Consider the following 22,751-nt stretch of genomic DNA (forward strand, 5'->3'; position numbering starts at 1 on the left):
GACGAAATTAACTGCTCTACCATTCGGATGAATTAATATCAGACAGATTCTGATGTGAGTCTCCTCACAAAGACCGTATGTTCACATGTATGGCACACATCCAAATCATGAAACTACCAACGCACAAACTGCCTCTTCTAGCTGGAACTCAATGGATGCTTCTCATATACCTCGCAGACTTACCTAAAAAACTGAATTGTGAGCAATCGATAATTACGTTCAGAATTACATCTTTGCAGAAAACCTGCGTTAGCCATTTGTGAAATAATTGAATAGTAAAAGTAGCAAATTAAGTAGTGAAAGCTGCAAATGCAACTGGAAACTTTCAAGCTTCCGTATTTCAACTACTGTCTATCAAGAGCGTGTAAGCCTTTTTCAGTGATGGTATTTGTTTTTGGGAAAGAATTGCAGTAGTAGTTTTACAAGTAAGGCGTCTTGCTAAAAGCAGATCACTGTTTCAGGGTCATAACTAGAGGCTACTTCCATCAACATTTGTTGCTCAGGTTGGAACTCATTGAATATCTTGAGTCTATTTTATTGTTTCTAACTAGATCCAATGGCACTCTGAACTGTCAAAATAACCAATTGTGTAAAATGGCACTCCAAGGCAAACACCAGCATCCATATGTTCCACAGAACATAAATTTGGTTAGACAACCTTGTACTACATCTTGAAGCTGCCTACTAAACAAAACAATTTTATTTTTAATGAAGATCTCGCAAATAAATTGGCAATAATTGGCTTATTGTGTCCTTGGACTGAAATGTGACTAATTTCTCATTTATAATTCGAAAAGGATAAAAAGTTATCACTTATGTATACACAATTCGTGAAAGTGTACATCTTCAAATAGTAGAAACACCCACACACAGTCGTTTCCAGACACACACTGGCTAACGTGTGGTGTATTTTAGTTGTTGATGGCAGCCACCAATAATTATTACCATAATGACCACAACACTACCCCCAATTACAATTTGGCATACATTATCGAATGTGCATCTGGAAACGACTTTATATGTTTGTGTCACAGTAGTTGAAGAAATAGATTGGTGAAACCATCTGTCGGTGGATTGTAGCCTGTTCTGCTTTCTGATTATTTCTCTATTAGATATCCAGTGTCGTAATAATTTTTACAAAATGATTTGATACAGATAAAAGAAATACTAGGCATATAAACAAAATCACAGCACTTAAAAATGACAAAAACTATATATAACATCAGTTTGCGCATTTTTAAAGGTAATATTTTAAGTTCATTTCTTAAACTTTATTCACAAAGACTTGAAAACAATGAAAACTTTTCTAGTGCGAAAATGCCTGCTCTTTATGATAAAACGAAAATAAGAAAATGGGTGGTGTCGATTTTTAATAGGACACCAAAGCATGCACAAATTAGATGCAAATCTGGCCAAAACTATCACAGAGCTCGTACTGCAGCCCTCCACTGAAAGCTTCCTAAAATCTTAAAGTTTTTATAACTTCAGCTCAGATTTTGCGCAGCTTAGTTATATTGTACAGGCAACGTCTGTGTAACATTCGATTCAAATGAGGGATGATTGAGTAGGAATGATTCCGAAAAGTGATCCACTTGATGTGGACAGACCCACATCAGAAATGCTTCTTTCAGGTATAAAATACGTCTCTATTCGATACTGAAATTATACAAATGGCAATAGAAATATTTAATACTACATTATTATTAAATAGTTATGTTATTAACATTACATACTGGAAATTAGTTATTAAATTATTAATGACTGATACCTATCAATTTTTAGATTTTGTTAAATTTTATGTAATAAATGTCAATGTTGCCTACATCTGCAGCTAATTCTCAAAATATGGTTCTGCACGCTTTAAACTGTAATTCAAACGGACACTCAAGACAGGAATGCACAGGAATCTTAACATTGTGCAGTAATTTATATTTAAAATAAATTCCACATGTACTCATTATTTTTGCATCAACATCTAGAAATAATATGTGGTTGTATTAATTCATATATTACACAAGATATTGCAATTATATATAATACATATATTAATATTTCATGAAAAGTTGCATAATATCTCCAGCAATGCTGTCCATTTTACCTTTCCCTGGTGTTTTCTGTGACACACAAATTTAACACGTTTTTACATAAGTGAAAGAAGTGTTCTTTGGTCCAGCAGCATTTAATGCAGGATATAGTATTCTTTTGATCCAACTTTTTTTTACTTTCGGGAATTTTTCTAGCATTCGTTTGACTGTTAGAGAGTGTTTTGAATATTTATAAAATATTTTTAATATTTTATTCTTGACCCATAAACTACATATTTGTAGCAATTTTTGTGTAAACTACATGACATTTGGACTTTTAACTGCGTTGTCGAGTATTCTGCTCACCGTGCGCCATTATTAGGCCCAAACGTGGTGCTACAGGTTACTGGGTGGGTGTTTCTAATTCACTGGTGCATACCTGACACATGTACATTTCATCATCATCTCTAATGTTTTCAAAAGACAACTATTTGTTACCTAACAAAGAATTACTGCAAAAATTTTTCCATTAAATAATACGTATTACTTATACAAAATGTGTAACTAATGTATATAAAAACTGTGTAGTTTGAAGGTGTTAAACCGTGCACTGTTATAAGCTGTTCAAAAATTTTCCCAATATCTAAATAAGTAGTCTGAGTTATAGTCCATAAGTTAGCTACTGGTAGTCGCAGCTGCATGTCATGATGAATGTAAATGTATTTTTACAGCTCGTCATCTCCACAGGCTGATAATACCAGGCTAGTTTTGAAAGATGAAGTGGGCAAAATGAAGAACACAGAAGTCCTAAGATACTGAAATGGGGGTACGAGAGGACAATTCAGGAGCTCCAGAAAAGAGAGCATTGGGCTCTGACTGAATGCCATCTGAGGCAGTTAAGTCTTAAGGCCAGATTGACTGATGTAATAAACAGAATTTATGACACAGGAATTTAACCTCAACCTGTACTTACGAGCATTCTAATCATCATCATCATCATCATCATCATCATCACCACCACCACCACCACTGGCGCACAGCCCTCTCTGAATCTTGGCCTTCTGTAGAATATTATCTCACTCTTCCCTGCTTACTGGGAAACTCCTTCAGTTTTGAATTAAAATTTTCTTTATGTCATCTCTGACACCTTACTCAAACCTAAGCTTTGGGCTTCCAACTCTCCTGGTTCCTTCAGGCACTGAGCTAAATATCTTCTTAATCATTGTGTCGTTTGCTCTCAGTACATCCTGTCCATTTCAACCTTTTAATCTTAATGCAGCTGACAATGTCTGGTTCTTTATACAGACTATATAATCCGTAGTTGAATCTCCTCCTCCAGTCACCCTTTACTTCCACTGGCCCTAGAATTTGTCTCAAGATCTTTTTGTCCGAGGAGCGACCTAGATTTCAGATTTTTTTCGGAGGCTATGGTAGCCATTGTTGGCGGACAGTATTCGTTTTTCGATAGTTCTGATCCAAGGTAAGTGAACATCAAACTTAAATGAACGAATTTCTATGGATGGGGGCTCATTTGGGGAATATTTCTTAGTTAAGGACATATTCTTGGTTTTCCCCTCATTTATCTCTAGGTTTATCTTTCTAGCAGCTCTTCCAAGATTTGTAAAGGCTTCTTTCATTTCTTGCAGTCATATCATTATCATCTGTATAAGCAAGCACCTGAAATGGTTTGTACAGGCTAGCCCCTCTTGCATTGATTCCCTCATTTGTTATAACCTTTTCCAAGGTCATATTAAACAGAAGGCAGGATAATGTGTCTCCCTGTCTACTCGATTTTTTGTGATCTCTGCGCTTGATAACATATTCTGTATTTTAATTTGATTCCGCGTGTTTTCCATAATGGCTTTCACTAAGGTAGTCAGTTTATTAGGGATGACCAACTCTTCCATTGCTGTACATAGCTCCTTGTTGTCAATAATGATCCTAAGTCTATAAAAAACGTTCTAGTACCTTTGCATAAAAAGTGCAGCGCAAAAGAATGGAAAGGCTATAGGACAAGTAGTTTTATGTGTAACAAAGCCTGTAAAGAGAGTCACACTAAGGAGAATTGGAAAGAAAATTAAGGAAAATTCTGAGGAAAACCAGGTCGGGAACAGAAAGGGTAAAGGAGCAAGAAATGCTGTAGGTTACATGAAGATGATCAGAGAGAGAATGACAGAAAATGTCAAGGACGTCTATATTTGTTTTATCGACTGGAAGAATGGTTTTGATAGAGTCAACTGGAGTATACTACTGAGAATTTTAAAAGATGTTGGTCTAGACCCGAAAGATAGAAAGTTAATATGGAAGATGTATATAAAGAAAAAATTAACAGCTCGAATTGGAAGGGGTGTCAGGCAAGAATGCTCACTGTCACCGAAGCCGTTCAACACACACGCAGAAGAACTGATAGGTAAAGTTACAGAGGATGCAAGAGGCACTGGAATTCGAGAAGGAAGAATAAAGATTATTAAATACGCGGATAATTAAGCAGTGCTGGCAGAAACGGAAGGGGAGCTGTAGAATATGTTCAAGAGTATTTCAAGAAGTGTCGAGCAGTAAGGGATGAAGATAAATATAGGAAAGTCAAAAGTGATGAGACTAAGCAAGAAAGAAGCTCCTGTCAAAGTATTCTTCTACAGAAAAAAGATAGAAAAGGTAAAATCAGTTCTTTACCAGGGAAGTTTAATGACACGCAACTGAAGCTGTACAAAAGAAGTAAGGAGGAGGATCTCTAAGAGAAGAGAGTGCTTGAAAAGATGAAGCCGTTATTAACGTTTAAAAGCATTCCAATGGCGCTAAATATTTTGTCTGGAATGTAGTGTTATACAGCAGCAAAAAAGAAAGAAGGATATTTAGAAACTTTTGAAATGTGACTATGGAGAAGAATCTTCAAAGTGAAGTGGCTGACAGATCGAAGAATGAAGCAGTAATGAAGAAAATAGGGGAAGAAAGAAGATTATGTAGAGGAAAAACAGAAGGAATGGGAGGAAGAGGTAGGAAGGGAACTGCAATGATGGATGACATTAGAAGAGGACGTATATACAAACATATGAGGAAAGATGCTCAGAACAAGAAACGATGGATAGCCTCCAGTTGAAACCTGTCGTAAGAGAAATACACTAAAGATGAAGAATCTGCATCAACAAAATATTTTAGTTCTTTATTACAGTGTGAATATAGTGTCTAGAAGTAATCTGATACATTTTGGACATATACTTTTCAGTTTTTGTGCAGCGCTGTGCTAGTGTGGCAAATAGTGTGGGAAGATAAAAACAGCGGATCTTGACAATATTCAAGTAAGGACAGCCCGAATGGTCACAGGTTTGTTTGAACCACCAGAGAGCGTCGCGGGAATGGTGGAAATCCTGAGCTGGGAGACGCTTCGAGGTAGATCCCGTGAAAGCTTGCTTAAAACGCTTCAAAAACGAGCGTTAAACGAGGAATCTACTCTTATACAGCGAGCCTGTACGAACTGCTCTCGTAGATACCACTAAACAAGACTAGATGGATCATGTCGCACACAGGGGCGTTTCAGCAGTCGTTCTTTCCGCGTTCCATAAGTCAGCGAAACAGGAAGGAGAAATTCCTTCTGCCATGCACTCCATAGAGGTGCAGACTGTAAATGTAGATGGAAGTTCCACATTGTCATTATACAGGGTGATAGTTCCCACTGTGAATAAACTCTAGAAACTGATCGATGAGAGGACACAAAACGAAAGAGGTGTAACGAATTTACGTCCGGAAATGCATAGTTTCCGTGCTAGAGACCATTTATGCAATCATACATTGTTAGAGAGACTGCGGTCTAATACGCGCTGTACCATGCAGCCACAGTTAGAATATGAGCTGAATATTGTTTCCACGTGCCTCAACGCAGGCGTGTAAGCGCCGCAGCATGTTCTGTCTCGCACGTTCATATCGGCCAGGCGGAATCCACACAGTGTCAGAGACAGCATGAATACGCTGCTCTACCGTTTCCACATCTGGAATGGACTCTGTATACAGGACACATTTGAAATGGCTCCATAACCAGAAATTGAGATCCGGTGAAAGAATAGGCCATGCAGGGTGGACACGATTGACATGCGCTCGGTAGTTACAGCTAAGTGGGTTGGCGCATCATCATGTACACTACTGGCCATTAAAATTGCTACACCACGAAGATGACGTGCTACAGACGCGAAATGTAACCGACAGGAACAAGATGCTGTGATATGCAAATGATTAGCTTTTCAGAGCATTCACACAAGGTTGGCGCCGGTGGCGACACCTACAACGTGCTGACATGAGGAAAGTTTTCAACCGATTTCTCATACACAAACAGGAGTTGAACGGCGTTGCCTGGTGAAACGTTGTTGTGATGCCTCGTGTAAGGAGGAGAAATGAAAGAGAGTATTCCAGTCAACATTGCCAAAAGCTTTCTCTAAGTCTACAAATGCTAGAAGTATAAAACCTACTAAATATGGGCTTCAATTGCAAACGACGTAATCCAGTATGGTGTCTCATATATTCTGCTTGCAATGTACGAGGTTTCCTTGTCTCTCATTGGCCAAGTTCCTCTTCAGGAACAAAAAAATCTGAGGTGTCTCATTGAGTTTTTCACGCTTCGAAATATTCTGAAACGTGAAATGCGACATTGTGACGTCGTAAAACTCTACCAGATCCGCCTCCAGGAACGTTAATTACGTCCTGTGTGAGGACAGATTTAGTAGCATGGATGGTAACCAGTACGGACGATGCGACTGCAGACTTGGAAGATGTTATATATGTCTTCGAGGCAGGCGTGGCGGCGTGCAGAGAAGACACCAGTTGCGTCCAGCCGCTTCAGCGTCGCAGCGCTCGCCCTGATGGCAACCGACGGACCTCCCGTGGGAGGTGAAGCACCCACAATAGCCGCTGTCACACGCACAAGAGTTTTTTAATCGCTAATCTTGTGCAGTGTCCAGCAGCTGCAGTGGGGCAACACAGGCGACGCCGTACGTCTTGTTCTCTCTGGAGGGAAAACAACAACAACACGTTATTAATTCTTGTAAAACAACTTATAAGAAGGAAAGACTACCGAAATTTCATTAGTGTACGTAGCTTTGCAGATAAAGTAAGACAACAAAGAGAAAATTTGACATAATGGTAACTAGACACAAAAAGCGTCCTTTGTTGTTTTTGCTGTCACGGTCTTCACTTCAAAGACCGTGCAGTCTCCATACTAGTCAATTCTGTGCAACCTTCTTGATCTGTGAATAACTGCTGCAACCTACATCCATTTGAACCTGCTTGCTATATTTATGTCTGGACCTTCCTCTACAGTTTCTACCCATCATGTTCCACTCCATTACCATATTAATGTAGTCAACTGTTATAACCTTTTAATCAAGTTGTACCATAAATTTCTTTTCTCTCCAATTCCATTCAATAACTCTGCACTGCATATTCGATCTACCCATCTAACGTTCAGCTTTTTTCTACACGGCCACATTTCAAAAGATGTTATTCACTCTTCGTGTCTGAACCGTTTCTCTTCCGTACAAGGCCACATTCCTGAAAAAAAACTTTCGGAAAATACTTCATAACACTTAGTATTAGACATTAAAAAATTCCTGTTTCTCAGAAATGCTCCTCTTGTTACTGTCAGTCAACATTTTATATGATCTCTACTTAGGCCATCATGAGTATTTTGCTGCCCAAATAGCAAACCTCATCTACTACTTTCCTAATTTAATTCGCTCATCATTCCATTACCCTTGTTCTGCTTTTTTTGACTTTCATCATATAATCTCTTTTCAAGACACTACGCACTGCGTTCAACTGCTCTTCCAAGACCATTGCTATCTCTGAGAGATTTATAATGGCATCGGCAAACCTCTAAATTTTTATTTCGTCTCCCTGTACTTTAATTCACGTCCCTAATTTCTTCTTGCTTTCCTTTACTGCTTGAACGATTTGCAGACCGACTAAGATGAGGAATAGGCTAGAAACGTGTCTCACTCTCTTCAAATATGCGGCGATCCTTTGATGTCCTCCGACTCAGCTGCCGTCTGGTTTCTGTACAAATTGTAAATAACCTTTCACTCCCTCTGTTTTGACGCTGCTACCGTCAAAATTAGGTTTGCCTTCCTTCCAGCTATCATCTATGACTTTTTCCTCACATGCCGGCAGGAGTGGCCGAGCGGTTCTAGGCGCTGCAGTCTGGAACCGCGAGACCGCTACGGTCGCAGTTTCAAATCCTGCCTCGGGCATGGATGTGTGTGTTGTCCTTAGGTTAGTTAGGTTTAAGTAGTTCTAAGTTCTAGGGCACTGAAGACCTCAGAAGCTAAGTCCCATAGTGCTCAGAGCCATTTGAACCATTTTTTCCTCACATGCCTCCTACGCTTCTCTGGAACTACACTTATCTTTCCAAAAGCCGGCTTAGAGACATGGTGCATCTTAACAGACCGGACTCTTGTATTGTTCCCGCCACGCCCCCCCCCCCCCCCCCCGCACCCGAATGATCCTCGTCATAATATTTATATGGCTCACACATCAATGATTCATTATGGATTTCGGTCAGTATTACTAAAGTATAAGGGGCAATCAAATGAAAACGAGAGAGATGGAAAAAATAAGTAAACTGTTTATTATTTCAAAAGTAATAGCCATAACTCTTAATACATTTTTAGAAGGTCACTGTCAACAGGCGTTAAGTAATGTATGAAATGCACATTTGAACTATCAGCTATTTTTATTTTACACACAAACATCTACCGGTTTAGGTCTTGGACCATCTTCACGGATGAGGGGATAAAATAATTGGAGCCATCATGTTGCATTAGTCATTGCTTAAACATGTAATGCATGCCATGAATGTAGAACTTTAAAAGCAAACATACGAATACCAATTGTATACAGAGCAGTACTATTCTGTGTGCATTTAGTATTTGTATGTTTGCTTTTAAAGTTCTGTGTTATATATTTACATTCATGGCATGCACTACACGTTTTAAGCAATGACTAATGCAATATGGTGGCTTCAACCATTTTAACCCTTTATCCGTCAAAATGGTTCAAGGCCGAAACTGGTTGACGCTTAGGTGTAAAATGTGCCTTTTATACATTTACCTTATTGTGAGACAACATGGTCCATGTCTTCATGGAAGAATGTTTCCTACTGCCCGCGGAACGATACCTGTATCCAGGCGTGCATCTCTCTGTCAGAAGCAAATCAGCCACCATGACTGTCTTTCTTCAGGGCTCCAGTAATATGGAAATAGCATGAGTGGGGATCGGGAGTGTGTGGAGTACGCGCATGGACTTTCCAGCTGCAGCATAGCCACAGCTTTTATCCCGCAACAGCCGGCCGGAGTGGCCGTGCGGTTCTAGGCGCTACAGTCTGGTGCCGAGCGACCGCTCCGGTCGCAGGTTCGAATCCTGCCTCGGGCATGGATGTGTGTGATGTCCTTAGGTTAGTTACGTTTAATTAGTGCTAAGTTCTAGGCGACTGATGACCTCAGAAGTTAAGTCCCATAGTGTTCAGAGCCATTTGAACCATTCTTTATACCGCAACACAGTGATGCTGTCCGTCAACATTCCCGGGCGTTTAGACAGGGTGACTCATACGGCGGTACGTGGACACTTTACAAAAGTTGAAGCACGCTTCCAAGTCCAGATGCCCAGGAGTGTTGAAGAGCAGCATTGTGTTTCCGAACAATGGCCATCCACTTGATTCCAAGGTTGTTCTGAGTACGCTGCAGGAGTTTCGCTGGGAAGCTCTTACCTCCCAATCTGTCCCCATGCGATTTGCAGATTTTTTGGTGCCCTGAAGAGAGACAGTAGTGGCCATTGATTTCCTTCCGACGAAGAGGTGCACGACGGGGTACAATCATGGATTCGTAGGCAACCGCATACATTATTCCATGAAGCCAACGACTGCACTGTCCTCCCGCCGGAGGCTCGTTCCCCTCTCGGGCATGGGTGTGTGTGTTGTTCTTAGCATAAGTTTAAGTAGCGTGTAAGTCTAGGGACGAAACGAAGACCTTTGCAGTTTGGCCCTTTAGGAATTCACACATATTTGAATATCATTTTGACTGTCTTGTGTCGCAACGGGGCAAATGTATTAACAGTTATAGCGATTACTTTTGAAATAACGAACAGTTTACTTTTTTTTTGCGTCTGTCTGGTTTTCATGTGGCTGCCCTTATATGGCGAAAGATGTACTTCATCTGACAAAATACTTTGAAAAGGCGTCGGGCGAAACCTTTTATTCCTACTGGATGTTTCGCAGATTGTCTTAAATTTGTAAAACAGTTTGATGCTGAAGGACAGGATTGAACTTATCCTGGAAATGTTAAGTGCGTAATCAGAACTGAAGCCACTTCCTTGTGGGTAGTCTTTCATACGAAACTGTTGCCGCTCAGAACACAAAAAAAGACAACAAGAATCAGAAAATCAGGTTTTTCAGTACCTAGTACGTAATATTTTGAAACTTACTGGCAAATTAAAAATGTGTGTGGGACCGAGACTCGAACTCGGGATCTTTGCCTTTCGTGGGAAAGTGCTCTACCAACTGAGCTCCCCAAGCACGACTCACGACCCAACCTTTTCAATTCTGCCAGTACCTCGTCTCCTACCTTCCAGACACCACAGAAGCTCCCTTGCGAACCTTGCAGAACATCTTGGTACAGCACTTGCCCGCGAAAGGCAAAGGTCCAGAGTTCGAGTCTCGGTCCCACACACATTTTTAATTTGCCAGTAAGTTTCATAACAGCGCACACTCCACTGCAGAGTGAAAATTTCATTCAAGTAATATTTTGGCTGTTGTATTCAGTCTGAAGTGTGTATTCCAGTCATCATTGTCAAGAAACTTCCTCTAAAACCGCACGCGATATAAATGTTGGTTTGGATTTCTTCAATCTATTTTCTTCGAGAAGTCGCCGTGTCAGTATCACTTCAAGTGTTCCTGCATTTCTCTGGTACCCAAACGAATCTTCTACTATCTCGGCTTTCAATATACAATTCGTGTTGGTGCTTAGCGAACGTGACTTACTGATACTTCGGTAATATTTATACGTGCCCATACGTGCATTCTGTGGAATTGGGGTTATTAAATACGTCCTGAAGTCTGGATGTATTTCGTCTGTCTCATTTATATTACATAACAGGTGGAGTAGCTTTATTGTTGGTGGTGTCAAGAAAGGTATTATTAAGTCAGATGGAATGTCATCTACTTCAGATGCCTCGTTTCGACTTAGGTCTTTTAGTGCTCAGCCAAGTTCTTCTCTCAATATCAGGTACTTCATCCCATCTTCATCCACTTTTTCTTTCTTTAGTAAAATAACATGGAATTCCACCCGGTGGAATGCTTTTATGTTAATGAGGTGGCGTTAACATGGGAAGACAAAATGGAAATCAAGATATCTTGAAACGGTGGCCACACACATGCAGTTTTGACAAGCAAATCACTAGGACCAAAATAGGGTTCTTATTCTACTATTTCAATCCTCCTAGCCTCAACCACCTGACTACGCCCATATTGACAAAACGAAATTACCAATGATTAGCAGATTCAAATATTTAGCTACAGTAAAATCGCATGACGGAACTATAGACATAAATGCTATCCATTGGATAAAGCACATATTGGAATAAGTGGCACACGTTCCCTGGAATTGTGTCTCCTAGAAAAATGCCTCACGTTACCGACAGCAAAGAATGGAAGTTATTAACCAGTAATTGTGTCTGGCGGAGAGGTATAGGTTGCTAGGAAGACGCATAGCAAGCTAAGTTCAATCCGCAGAGATGCTGCTGTTACGATGGTTATGAGAAGTCATCCTTGCTCATGAAGCCCTTCACTAATAAATGAGGGATAGTCTGAAAACTGCGCTCATTATAGAGTCCAGGCTGTGATATGTGATTACGTTTAGTGGAGACCAGATTACTACGTCGGTAGAGGTAAGAGAGGAAGAGGCAATCCTACGTCCATCTGGCCGACAACTGTCCAAAAGGAAGAAGGAGGAAGTGGGAGATCAAGACACACAGAAAAAAGAAATGTGCCCGAGGATAACGAAAGCAAAGTAGAGTACCTGAGGAGCAAGAAGCAGAAACGTTCAAAAGTAATAAGAGAAAGTATGTCTTCAGCGTTAGATTTCGCTCTCTCCTTTCGTTTGACACACACGCCATATAGATTACTGCACTGCACTGCAAATCAGTTTTAATGCCATCCAGTCGATTCACTGGCAGGTCACGTGATGCGTCGGTTTCTGACTCCCCAAGAAAGTGTTGTTCGACTCCTGCTCATTTTTCAAGGATCGACATCGTACACGGGCTTGACTGGCGAGGCAACGGAGTCGATCTTCAGATACAGTTAAGAACCTAAATGGATTACTTTACTGCAACCTTTGGACAAATTTCGCTGACAATTCTTCGTCAATCATATGACAATGGTCGACGAACTGTAGTGAAGCGACATTGAGATCTCAGTTGTCTGCATCGAATAGTCACATACTCTTCCCAATGACTTAACAGTATTGTTAGTAGCGTGAACTGCAGCGTGTGTGAGTACACTCCTCGTACTATGGAAAAAGTAATCTAAGATCGGAAACGAAATTTTCTGAAAAGCCAAACACTGACATGATATAGAAAAGAGGAATAGCATCATCGCAAAATGTGTACAAAGAAATTTAGTTTTCATTATCAATTAACAGTATCGTACGTACACCAACTTGAATAACATTGTACACTATCTAAAAACAGAACGGGAAAAAAATCGTGGTTGCACAATATAGGTTTTTTTAATCTTCATATGTGAAGCGTTTCGCCAGTTCTAGGCATCATCAGACAATCTGGGGAAATTACAAACTGGCATAAGTCTAAATCGTTATTAAAGGCAGTAATAAATGAGTAAATTAAAAATAACAAAAGGAAGACTGTGGTGTCACCGCCAGACACCACACTTGCTAGGTGGTAGTTTAAATCGGCCGCGGTCCATGTAGTACATGTCGGACCCGCGTGTCGCCACTGTGATCGCAGACCTAGCGCCACCACCAAGGCAGGTCTCGTGATACGAGAGTGGACTCGACCCCAGTTGTACGAGAGCCTAGCTACCGACCAGTTGTACGCGAACCTAGCTATCGCCCAGTTGTACGAAGCCTTTCTCTCTCATTAGCCGAGAGACAGAATAGCCATCAGCTAAGTTAATGGCAACGAACTAGCAAGGCGCCAGTGGTATCAGTGCCTATAGCTTACAAGTATTCAAGAGAGATGTATTCCAAGGCCTAAATAAAAGATAAGTAAAAAGCATCTACCTACTTTTCTTCTTATTCATTTATAAGTTCTCATGTTCCAGACTTCACGCCCGTCGGCGTGTGTGTGTACGCGTGCCTGCCTTTCTTTTGGCTACTACCGTGTGGCGTAACAGTCTTGTTACGTCACTACAGATTGGCGACGAGTAAAAACTTCTTTCTGATTGCTTACATTTAATTGTGTCATGGCTTCGCCACATTCTCCAGATGTACTGTCCGAATTTTATCGCTTGCAGAATCAGCAGACGCAGGCGTTACTGGATGCCCTTGGACAGCTCGTCCAGGGTCAACGTGCGCTGCACACCGATGCGGCCGCAGCCGCTTCACCGCTACCGCAGCCACAACCTGCCGTTGCACCGCCTTTTAGGCACTACGACCCGAACCAAGAGACCTGGCAAGAGTGGTCCCGCCAGTTTGCCTTCCACATGGCTGCCTACAGAATTCAAGGTAATGAGCGGCAGCCGTTTTTGCTTTCTTGTGTCGGTGTGTCCACATACCGTGTGATAGTGAAATTGTTTCCCCGGCGCGACGTAGCAACTCTGTCCTACGAGGAAATTTTGTCTGCATTAGATGCCTATTTCAAAGAAACAGTTAATGTGGTTGCAAAACGGTATACGTTCTTTCGTACAAAACGTACGGCCGGTCAAACTAATCGGGAGTGGGTAGCAACATTGCAAGGACTTACTAGGGACTGTGCCTTTGAATGTGATTGTGGTCTTTCTTATTCAGATACAATGGTGCGTGATGCAATTGCACAGAACGTTTCTGATGTTCGCATACGGGAGCAAATTTTGAAACTCGTTAATCCCTCCCTTCAACAAGTGATAGACATATTGGATAGACAGGACACACTGGACTGTGCTCAGGAATCTTTTGAAACTTCGCCAGCCGTGTGTAACATTAACCGGCCCGCTGGACGCGCTGTGCGACCCGGTAACCGGGCCTCGCGCACGGACACACAGCGACCGCCGCGTGCTACGCCAGGTGTGCCGCGCCAGCCCACAAATGCAGTGAAATCATGCCCGCGGTGTGCTACTAGACATTCGCGTGAACATTGCCCGTCACGCCAAGCTATTTGCTTTTTCTGCAATAAGAAAGGACATGTTCAAAGTGTTTGCCAGCAAAAGCTCAGATCAGACATTCACACTCATTCCAGGCCCTTTGCTTCGCGCCGGAATCGAACCAAGGACACTCAGGCTCGTGGACCTTCGCCTATGGACATTCATGTCGTTAATTCCACTTCGTCCAGTGACACTTTCTCTAACAGTAACTGTGATCGTCCCACAAAAACTGTGCGTCGACGTCGCCGGAAATCACGTCAATTAGCAAGTGATTCTGTACCAGTGTCTGTTCCAATTGCACAAAACAGTCGCTCTTGTCGTCAGCAGGACAATAAACTTTTTGTGGACTTAGACTTTGAAGGCAAAGTGATACCATTCCAGCTCGATACCGGAGCTGCAGTTTCATTGCTCAATCACGACACATACAAACAACTGGGCGCACCTCCGTTGCGTGCAGCACATGTTAAGCTAACTACATATTGCGGACAGAACATTCCTGTGTTAGGACAGTGCAGCCTTCTTGCAACATACAAGGAACAAACAAAACTTGTGTCATTTTACGTTCTTCGTTCTTCTTCTGCAGTGAACTTATTTGGTCTAGATTTATTTAAGTTGTTTAACATGTCTATTGTAAATCAGGTCCTATCAGTGAATCAGACTGTGCCTACAGACAGTGTTTCTCGGCTGTGTGACGAATTTGCAGACATTTTTGCACCGGGCTTAGGTTGCGCTAAAAACTATGAAGCACATTTAGAACTGAAGGTAAACGCGCAACCGAAATTTTTCAGGGCGCGCAATGTTCCCCACGCATTGCGTGATGAGGTCGCAAGAACGTTACACGATCTCGAATCACAGGGTGTAATTGAACGTGTGCAAGCTTCTCTCTGGGCCTCACCCTTAGTAATTTTGCCAAAACCTTCCGGAAAATTGAGACTTTGCGTGGACTTCAAGGCCACAGTGAATCCACAGCTAGTGACTGCTACTTTTCCTTTGCCCCGCCCGGAAGATCTTTTTGCTAAACTGTGCCCGGGAAAATATTTTTCAAAGTTGGACCTAGCCGATGCGTACTTGCAAATACCGGTGGACGACGAATCCCAGCGCGTATTGGTGGTTAACACGCATCTTGGATTGTACCGCTTCAAAAGACTGCCATTCGGGTGTGCATCCGCCCCTGCCTTGTTTCAGCAATATTTACAAACTATTTGTGCGTCGGTCCCTACTGCTGCAAACTATCTGGACGATATAGTGATCTCCGGACAGACAGAAGAAGATCATCTTGCGAATTTACGAACATTATTTCAGGTCTTGCGGCAAAATGGTCTTCGCTTGAGGAAGGACAAATGTGTGTTTTTTGCTCGTGACTTACCATACCTGGGACATGTCATTAATGCCCAAGGCATACATCCAAGTCCAGAGCACCTCCGTGCCATACAAGATTTGCCTTCCCCTCAAAATCTGAAACAGCTACAGAGTGTGTTGGGTAAAATTAATTATTACCATCAATATGTGCGCAATGCCTCTTCCATTTCAGCTCCGCTTCATCGCTTACGCCGTAAAGGTGTTCCGTTCGTCTGGACGCCGGAATGTGAACGCGCCTTTCGCCAGTTGAAATCGGCGTTGCTTTCTAATACTTGCCTTACGCCTTTCGATCCCCAGAAACCCCTTTTGTTGATGGTAGATGCATCGGATTTCGGGATCGGTGCTGTGCTTGCGCACAAAGTTGGCTCCCATGATCGCCCTATTGCCTTTGCGTCCAAATTGCTCTCGTCTGCGCAAAGAAATTATTCACAGATAGAGAAAGAAGCTTTGGCTCTCGTGTTTGGTGTTACTAAGTTCCATGATTTCTTGTATGGTCGTCACTTTACCATCCTCACAGACCACAAACCTTTGACATCGCTTTTTCATCCAACCATGCCTGTACCTCCACGTACAGCGCAGAAATTCATTCGCTGGTCTATTTTCCTCTCGCAGTACCGCTACGATATCTTGTATCGGTCCACTGCTAAGCACGGAAACGCCGATGCGTTGTCCCGTTTGCCTGTTGCTGAGGATAAAGCATTCGATTCTTCCGAACTTGCTTGCATGTTCATTGATTCGGAAACCGATGAAGTGGTCAAATCGTTTCCGATTGATTTTCGTCGTGTCGCTACAGCCACAGCTGCTGACCCTGTCCTTGCTACTGTTTTACGTTTTGTTGCTACGCAATGGCCTTTGTCAAAGTCTCGGATCGAGGATCCGTTGGTTCGCCGATTTTTTGCTCACAAGGAGAGACTTTTTGTTCGACGTGGTGTTTTGTTGTTGCGTTCTGATAATGATCAGTCCAGAGTCGTGGTCCCACGTTCGTTACAGTCCTCTGTTTTACGGCTTCTTCACCAAGGACATTGGGGTATAGTGCGAACGAAACAACTTGCTCGTCAGCACTGTACTTGGTTCGGAATCGATGCTGCGATTACGAATATGTGTTCTTCGTGCCCGGCGTGTGCCGAACAACAGTCCGCACCGCCGCGGAAAGTCTTTGCGTGGCCAAAAGCCACTTCCCCTTGGCAACGATTGCACATTGATTTTGCTGGTCCATTCTGGAATGCTCGATGGTTGGTTCTGGTCGACGCCTTCAGTAATTTTCCTTTTGTTGTCCGGATGTCTTCCACGACGTCCTCCGCCACCATCCAAGCGTTGTCTGCTATCTTTTGCATTGAAGGTCTTCCGCAGACTATTGTTTCCGACAATGGCCCACAATTCATGTCCGCAGAATTCCAGTCTTTCTGCCAGGCCAATGGTATTCAACATCTGACATCCGCGCCGTTTTCGCCTCAGTCCAACGGTGCCGCTGAACGATTGGTCCGGACTTTCAAGTCACAGATGTTGAAATTGAAAGAGTCGCATTCTCGGGAGGACGCATTGTTGCTCTTTTTGTCTTCGTATCGCTCTCAGCCCCGAGATGGTCGCTCGCCGGCTGAGTTGCTCCACGGTCGTCCTCATCGCACCTTGATGTCTTTGCTGCATCCGCCGCATCAGTTTCCTGCGCAGCGGCAGACTCCTGCTTTTGCTCCAGGAGACGTTGTATTTTATCGCAACTATCGCGGTTCACGGCGTTGGCTCGCAGGGCGCATTCTTCGCTGCCTCGGCCGCGCGATGTATTTGGTTTTGGGGGCCTCTGGTGAGGTGCGTCGGCATCTCAATCAGCTGCGCCTCAGTCGTCGCTCGGGTTCTGCCGCTCCCCGTCTGCTTTCAGCGACGGTGCCGTCCGGTCAGCGCCCTGGGGACCCATCTACTGGCTCGCCTCATCCCCAGGTGTTACCGACGATGCCTTCCATTTTGCCCCATGGCGACGCGCCGCCGCCGCAGCAGCAGCAGCTGCAGCAGCCGCCGCCGCCGCCGACCGCATTCGACGCTTCGTTGCAGCCGCCAGGCGCCTCCCAGGGTCACGCGCCGCCGATAGCTTCCCGTGACCAGCTGTCCTCCGCCATGGAACTCCAGCCCGCTCCGGACCACATGACGTCATCGCGCGTCGGCTACCCCGACGCCATGGACATAGACCCTTCGGTCCCTCATGTCTTCTCACGGGCGCATACACCGCATGTTGACGTGCACCCTGGACTAGTTTTGCAGGCGTTTCCTAGCTCCCCTCGGACCGGATGGCCGGGTGCGGGTGGCACAGCCTCGCCTGTTGTTAGGCTCCCCACCTCATCGCATACGTCAACATGTGGTCCTCCCCACGGCGGGCGGAAGCCTTATAACACGACCGTTCGCCGATTTGCGGGGGAGGAATGTGGTGTCACCGCCAGACACCACACTTGCTAGGTGGTAGTTTAAATCGGCCGCGGTCCATGTAGTACATGTCGGACCCGCGTGTCGCCACTGTGATCGCAGACCTAGCGCCACCACCAAGGCAGGTCTCGTGATACGAGAGTGGACTCGACCCCAGTTGTACGAGAGCCTAGCTACCGACCAGTTGTACGCGAACCTAGCTATCGCCCAGTTGTACGAAGCCTTTCTCTCTCATTAGCCGAGAGACAGAATAGCCATCAGCTAAGTTAATGGCAACGAACTAGCAAGGCGCCAGTGGTATCAGTGCCTATAGCTTACAAGTATTCAAGAGAGATGTATTCCAAGGCCTAAATAAAAGATAAGTAAAAAGCATCTACCTACTTTTCTTCTTATTCATTTATAAGTTCTCATGTTCCAGACTTCACGCCCGTCGGCGTGTGTGTGTACGCGTGCCTGCCTTTCTTTTGGCTACTACCGTGTGGCGTAACAGTCTTGTTACGTCACTACAAAGACATTCACAGATTGCACTATGGAGCACAGGGCAACATTTATGTTTCAGAGGATGGTGAGGGGTATAAATTTCAAGTCATAGAATATTGCACCATGATTGCGCTTACCGATAAAAATTCGTGTTAAGCGTGACCGGGGCGTGGAACGTAATTAAGAGTCCCATAGAATTGGGAGGTAACAGTCAGACAGCCATTGTCTATGCTTCATTACTTCACCGATGAAATTCTTCCTATTCGCAATCGAGGCGTCAGACATGTTTAAGAGTCCCAAAGAACTGGGAGGAACAGCGAAATAGGCGCTATCAATGCTTCATTACATCACCTAGAAGCAACATGTGGCTGTCCCATTTTTTGGGTCATTCTCATACAACTTGGCTAAGTTATCTGGCCATACTAATGTTCATACTGTTTTTTTCAAGGACTCTCTCATGCAAAACTCGCTCCCCCATAACGAGCAACTTATCAGGAATTTATTCTCTAAGTCAGGTGTACAGAATGTCCCACCGAGTACATCGACCATACAGGGAGATCTTTCGCTGTTACGTTTAACGGGCAGATACTGATAAAAAAACGTTCAGATGAAAAAATTTACCCTCAAATCTTCTGCCCATCAGCCCCAGATTTGCCAACAAAGGCAAGAAACTGAATTTTTGGAAGTTTGAAATTTCCAACCATATCTTTTTCAAATCTCCGAAACAAAAAAAAAAAAAAAAACAAAAACGAACAGGTCTGTTGTAAAGCATCAAGCATTTTTGGATATAATGATGCATATCTTTAAATGATAGTTGGCACCTATATTATTTACTGATTATTTTATTTAAGCCTTAGCCATCGGTTAGTTAAGTTTTAACGCGCCAACTTGTGGTCCTTTTCTCACTGAGGCTCCACGTGGCCTTGACACTTGCTTGACAGTCTAGTTACCGGCATGGTAGCGCGTAGTCACAGTACTGTAAACAGATCGTATGTGTGTCCATGGAGCAGTTTCTTCGTGGGTAAGTTATTATCGTTAGTCTGTTTACCGGTTTGGTGTTGCTTATGGCTTCGTCGCTTCATATGTTTATATGTTTCTTTTTTTTTTTATAAATGCCCATTCATTTACCAAAGGTGTATTAGCCTAGCCATTATATGGGTGTATTTTGCACTCGTAAACTTTTTCTCTCACTGAATTTGCTTATTTCCCTAAGTTAGGTATCAGTTGCACGCTATAGCAGCTTTCTTTTTCATACTGTCGTTACATTTTTTCGTGTTGCTTCTAGGTGATGTAACGAAGCATTGACAGTGGCTATTTTGCTGTTACCTCCCAGTCCTATGGAACTCTTAATTATGTTCGTCACTTCGGTCACGGTTAGCAATAATTTTTATCGGCAAACTCAGGTATGGTGCAATATTTTATGACTTGAAATTTATACGCCTCACCACCCTGTGAAACACAAATGTGGACCTGTGTTCCATAGTTCAATAGATATATGTCTTCCTTTCGTTATTTTTAATTTATTCATTTATTATCGCCTTTAATAGCAGTTTAGACTTATACCAGTTTACAATTTCCCCAGATTGTCTCATGATGCCTAGTACAGGTGAAAAGAGTAACTCGTGAAGACTCAATGTATCTTGTGCAAACCAAGACTGTTTTTTCTGTTATAAAGATCTACGATGGTTGCTGTACCAGAGCCACTGCGGCAGTCATGGAGTGGAGGGATTTTAACTGTCTAAAAGTAGCTCGACAGCAGTTAAATTTTCTACGTATGAGGGCTACGCAGACGAACAAAGCTGGGGCAGATTATGCACGAGCTTGCGCTGCTCGGTGGTACTGCAGTCAGAGGCATATGGAGAGCCAAACTAGCCGCGCGGAGTGGCCAGGCGGTTTGAGGCGCCATGTCACGAATTGCGCGGCCACTCCCGCCGGAGGTTCGGATCCTCCCTCGGGCATGGGTGATTGTGTTGTTCTTGGCATAAGTTAGTTTAAGTAGTGTGTAAGTCTAGGGACTGATGACCTCAGCAGTTTGGTCCCTCAGGAATTCACACACATTTGAACACATTTTTTGAGCCAAACTATCAAGTTGCGAAAAAGTGATGTTGGTTAGATTTACAATCACGTTATATCCTGATGGTCGTAAGTCAACCAGGCCTTCGGGAAAATAAGAGAAGGTCAACGGCCTGACCCTGATGGGTAATGATAAACGCTTGGTAAACATAAAAGGTCAGAAAACCGTTGCGGTATCAACGATAAGAGCGTGTCAAGTTTAAGAGAACGCAAAATATCCAAGATTAGTATGTTTTACTGAATTTGAAATTTAGCGCGGACAGACGCTTCTCATTGTTTTCACGACGAAACTCTGCCTCGAAGTCTGCCAAAAAATCCAGAAAGATTCTGATCGTATGTAAAGTACACCAGTAACAAGACGGAATAAATACCTTCAATGCTCGACAGCAATGATAAAGTTCTCGATGACACTGCCACTAAAGCAGAGTGTCTAAACGGGGTTTAGCGAAAGTGGTTCACCAAGGAAGGCCAATTAAATATTCCAGGATTCGAACCAAGAATAGCTGTCAGCATGAGTAATTTAGAGGTAGATATCCTCGGTGTAGTGAAGTAGATTAAATTATCCAGTAAAGGCAAGTGTTCTGGTCCAGATTGTATACCAATTACCTTCCTTTCGGAGCACGCTGATACGGTGGTTCCATTCGTATCAGTTATATACAATCACTCGCTCGATAAAAGATACATACTTAAAGACTAGAAATTTTCACAGAGCACACTAATACTCAAGGAACGAATTAGGAGTAATCCGTTGAATTACGGACCCGTGTTACTAACGTCGATTTGCAGTAACATTCGGGAGGATACATTGTGTTCAGTCTCAGGTAGCACCTGAAGAAGACAGCGAGGCACGCTGTTGAAATATCGTGCGAGAACGACGCGAACATCCGGCTGGATTCCCGAATATCCAAGATGTCAACAGATCGCCGGGAAAGCGTGAAGAATTACAAGAAGTGCTCTTGCTTGTTCCGTTGTCGGGTGTCCAGTCGGCTGCACTCGTCTGGAAACCTAACAACAGTACAAACAGGTGATTTGCCTGGAAAGTCTAAGATCACACAAAATTACCTCTTCATTCTCACGAAGTTATGAGTGCTACCGACAAGGGACGTCAGACTGATTCGATATTTTTTGATTCCAGAAGGCTTTCCTCACAAGCAGTTTCTTATCAGATTTCGTGCCTATCGTCTCAGTTGTGACTGGATTCGTGATTTCCTGTCGGAAAGGTGACAGTTCGTATTAAGTGACGGAAAGTCATCTAGTGGAACAAAAGTAATACATGGCGTTCCCCAAGGAAATATTATAGACCCTCTGCTGCTCGTAAACTATATAAACAATTTAGGAGACAATCCGAGCAGTCGTCTTAAATTGTTTGCAAATCATGCTATGATTTACCGTCTCGTAAAGTCTTCGGATGATCAAAAACAATTGCGAACTGATTTAGACAACATATCTGTATGGTGCGAAAAGTGGCAGATGACTAAGTAATGAAACGTGTGAAATCATGCACATGAGTACTAAAAGGAATCAGTCAAATTTCCGTTACATGATAAATCACATAAAACTACGAATAACTTAAACTCACACGATCACAGAGATAATGCTGTGGGAAAGCAAACCAAGGCTGCGATTTATTCGCAGAACACTTAGAAGATGCAAGAGGTCTACTAAACAGAATGGCTACACTACGTTTCTCCGTCCTCTTCTGGAGTATTGCTGTGTGGTGTGGGATGCAAAAAAGGGCAGAGTATCACGGATATGATACGCTAGTAGGGGTGGCAGTCATTGAAACAAAGGCGTTTTTTGTTGCGGGACGATATTTTCACGAAATTCCAGTCACCAACTTTACCCTCTGAATACGAAAATATTTTTTTGGTGCCCACCTACGTAGGGAGAAATGATCAGTGTAATAAAAGAAGAGAAATCAGAGCTCGCACGGAAAGATTTCAGTGTTTTCTCGTGCGCTGTTCGAGAGCGGTAGAGAAATAGCTTGAAGGTGGTCAGATCAACCCTCGGCCAGGCAATTAGTTATGAATTGCGGGGTACTCATGTAGATGTTGATGATGTAGACCTAAGGTAAA

This window comes from Schistocerca americana, chromosome 3 (assembly GCF_021461395.2).
Source record: "Schistocerca americana isolate TAMUIC-IGC-003095 chromosome 3, iqSchAmer2.1, whole genome shotgun sequence".
NCBI classification, from domain to species: Eukaryota; Metazoa; Arthropoda; class Insecta; order Orthoptera; family Acrididae; genus Schistocerca; species Schistocerca americana.